This window comes from Meleagris gallopavo, chromosome 1 (genome assembly GCF_000146605.3).
Source record: "Meleagris gallopavo isolate NT-WF06-2002-E0010 breed Aviagen turkey brand Nicholas breeding stock chromosome 1, Turkey_5.1, whole genome shotgun sequence".
Lineage (NCBI taxonomy): Eukaryota > Metazoa > Chordata > Aves > Galliformes > Phasianidae > Meleagris > Meleagris gallopavo.
The window spans coordinates 76,749,534-76,753,599 of NC_015011.2; positions in this window are offsets into that span (position 1 = coordinate 76,749,534).

Here is a 4,066-nt window from a genome sequence, read left to right on the forward strand (position 1 = left end):
TTCTTCCTTTCTGGTAACAGAGATCAGAACATGGATTCAAAAGACAAATTGTAGTTTCACTTTCTTTTTATGCATATGCTACTCCAATCACATATAACCTATGACTGGCATTCAGCACATCTCATTTGCAGTAAAAAGGAAGTGGGAGTATTCATACGTCTTCAGTACAGTTTTAAAGGGTGTGTGTGTGTGTGACACAAACAAGCAATTCTGGCTTGATGCCTGAATTTTCTGAACTATTGCACTTCTATAAAACTGTTAAGTTTTTCTGAACACTGCAGAAATGGAGCAGGAATAGAAGTTTCAGAAAGGCCCTTTGTTGGGTGTAAGGTCTTTCTACCTAGGATATTTAGCAATGTTTCAATCTAATTCACAGTTTTCTCATTAATTTAAGAATAGATTGTGTGGGCTTTTTTCTTCTCCTTCCCATGTCCGTCAAACAAATCTTGCTTGTCAGTCTTATCTTCTTGGAGTAAGGAAATATGCCTGTTTTTTCTTCAGAAAAGTTAGACTTCTATAAAGCAAATGAATATGTTCACCTACAGATTGTTGGCTTAACCTCTTTATTTTAGTAGCTCCTGTGCAGGAATTCTCAAAAGCTACATCTGCCCAGTGCTGTAATCCCTATCCTGCTAACAGTCATGATCATTAGAGTCCCCTGAGAGAAGACAGCTATAATGTAGGTGTTTGATGCTGTAGGTGTTTGATGCTGATTTCAGTTTTGTGAGAGCATGCCTTTTCTGGGAAGTTAACCATCTTGGCATTTGGCTGGACCTAGCCTGGCTACCTCTCTGCATCTTTGAGCGCTCTAAAGGAGTTTGTCAGGAAGAAGCTGAGCATAAAACAATGTCTACTTGCTACTATCAGTAAAAGTTGTTTGATACCAAGCTACTGTGATCTCTTTGTTCTACTTCCCTCTTTCCTCTTTGGAACATTTTTGTAAGCACACATTCTAGATGGTGTTCTGTGACAGACAGTGTTCTGTGACAGACAGTGCTTACTTTAGTAAAGCAGTGCAGATGAATTAAAACAGCTCTTCGGAGAAAATGGCTGTTCCAGAAGGCCTGATGCTATGTATTCTCAAAGGGACTTGCTTCACACTAATTGTAGTCTTGTCCCATGGATTTACTGCTTAATTACAACTAGTGATCAGTAGGGACACTCCTGAAATGCATTTTCTTGTTCAAGTTCATCCAATTCATGTTCCATGAAGCCTATCTGTAGTGCCTGCTGTATTATGTATGTATTATATATTCACCCAGGGAAATGGCCGCAAGTTGTATCAGAGGAGGTTTAGGTTAGACATGAGGAAAAACTTTTTCTCTTAGAAAGTGGTCAGGCACTGGAATGGCTGCCCAGGGAGGTGGTGGAGTCGCCGTCCCTGGCAGTGTTCAAGAGGCGTCTGGATGAGGAGCTGCGAGATACGGTTTAGTGCTTGTGGTAGCAGTGGTGATGAGAAGACGGTTGGACTGAATGATCTTATAGGTCATTTCCAACCTTGAGATTCTATGTTTCGTGACAGTGAAAGGTCATTCTACCTACAACACTTCCCTATTGCTATGCAAATGGACAATCTAAGGATCATTTGCTTTTAAGCAGCTTTGGTTTCAACAATTATTTTTCGTAAGATGAAATTCCAACCCACACTGAGGGATGATCCCATGTGCTAGTTTCTAACAAATGGTTTAGCATCTGGGTAGATTTTACTACTGTGGTAAACTGCTGTTGCAGAACACCATGACATGAAGATGAGATTATCCACTACATGAGTGGCCTCATAGTGCCTGTGAACGTGAATCTAAGCCCTGAGCTTAATGTCTGTTGTGCTGTTGTGCTCACAGCACTCCAACATGGCTGTGAGGCAGGAACAGCAAATCTATGCCACACCAGAAGGCTTAATCAGTTCCAGATGTGCAATATTTGGTCTATCTGCAAGACAAAATGTCAGGACAAGAGTTCCAGCGCTGGAGTCCTTAAAAGTTATTAAATGTTTGGTAGTAACAGCATGCTTGTAAAAGCCTGGGTATGGGAGTATGGTCATAGCCTTGTTCATATGGCTGACATGAGAAGTCACAAGGCTGTGTGTTGCTGGTGAAGTAAGCCATCTGCTTTCTTGATGTAGTGTAAAGCCATTGTGAGTCTAATCTGAAGAGTCAACAGATTCACCCTCGTGGGTGGGAAGCAGCAGCTTGCTGCACAGCAAGATGGCACCAGATCTCTCTTACTGCCCTAAATAATTCTGGAACAAGATGTGTACAGATCAAGTGTCACTTGTGCACATACCTAAGTGTCTCCAGTCTTAATCTGGTTTTATTGTCATCTGTCCACATGAAACAGTGCTAATGAAATTCCTGATAGAAGCATGGAATATACATTCTCTTTCATGTTTTTGGTGAAAATTTCTTTATTGGTGCCTTAGCATTTGCAGAAACATATTGCTAAACTAAATACAGATGAAATTTATAAAACAGTTTACTGCCTGGTGTTAGCCAGAGTTTCTGATTCAGGTGATCACTGACTGCATTCATCCTGTTTATGTTCACGTTTTCTTCCCTAAAACATACCCCTCACTGGCCAAAGGAAGATTTTGTGTGTTGAATGTTGTGGGACTGATGGGAAATACTGTGACCAGAAACAGTTGTTCAAATGTATGCCAAGATTCTCTTCATGGTGTTTGATGAGTGAACAACAAAGACCTCAATAAGTGATTCTTGTACCAAGAAAGACCTTCTGGAGCAGGGGCTGGGGCTTCCTCTGCCCACATTCATTCTTTCACAGCCTGTCTGGCAGATGTTCCCACAGCAACGTCAGGAAAAGCAGCAATATTCTGTTTAGGATGGTGGGATATGAGTAACCTATGAGTGTTTGTATGGCACCCATTCTTCAGCTGCCCTCAACTGCCTCCTGATGCTGACATAACTTCTTGCCAACCCCCAAAATTGCAGAAATAGCTCTGGGATATGCTGGAGATCTTGGATTTGGGTGTGTTGCTAAATCACACAGAGGAGCACATTATACTGACTCCCCTAGAGATGAAATCTGCTTTTGCAGAGTTTTCATTTCTAAGGACCTTACTTACTGCAGACGCATGGTATTGTTAAAAGAGGTTTTAGATTTACAGTATACCTGTAGAGAACAAAAGCAAAATTGAAGTGCTGAGCATCACAGCTCTTTTAATCCATCTTGCTCACCCATACCATAAGCTGGTAGGTTCCCTTGGAGCAGAAACTCCACTTTTTCACATCTTTCAGCCAGCAAAACCCTGACTCATAGGGCTTCACTATACTCTCCACTTTGGCTTTGAGGAGATGGATGAGCTGAAGTGTGAATGTCATCTTTGTGGTTTATGAGGATGCTTCAGTGGATGATGAGTGTGTTGTCAGGAGAGATCACTGGGTGGCCTGAGAAGATTTAATGGGTACTGGAAGGTTTGGGGGAGTTGTCTTAGTTCTTTTCAGCTTAAGAAAATGTATACTGTATCTGCAGCTGAATATCAGCAGCTGAAAATTAAAATAACTAGAGATAATTTTCTATCAACTTTGTTGAATATTTTTCTATGGTTTCATAGAAAACAACCAAATGTGTATAGCAGTCTGTCATTTTCAACACAACTGCGTCTTTGTTGTCTGCCTTCTGGAATTCAGCTCCTTTACTATTATTTCTACAGAAAGTTTTGCTCTCTGTGTGAATAAAGAAAATCTAAAACTCTGTTTTACCTTCTGTTTCTTTGATGCCCTTGAGCAAATTGTTTAGCTTTCTTTGCCTTCGTTTTCTTTGCTGTAAAATGAGGCATATGAGACTTCCTAGCAGAGGTGCAGGAAGGCTAAACTAATGTTTGCTGAGCATTCTGAGCTTTCCAGCTGGAGATGGACTTGGCTTTGAGCTACAGCTGAAATGCACGGTTAGCAATGCTAGTGGCATGGATGAACACAGAGAGACTGCTGGAGGGCACACAGTTCAATCCGAAGTAATAAACAACGCATTCAACGAAAGCATCAAAGTTGTCTGCTTCATGGAAACCTGCAGGCTATCCCACTCTGGTGCGATACTTTTGATTTTGTCTCAA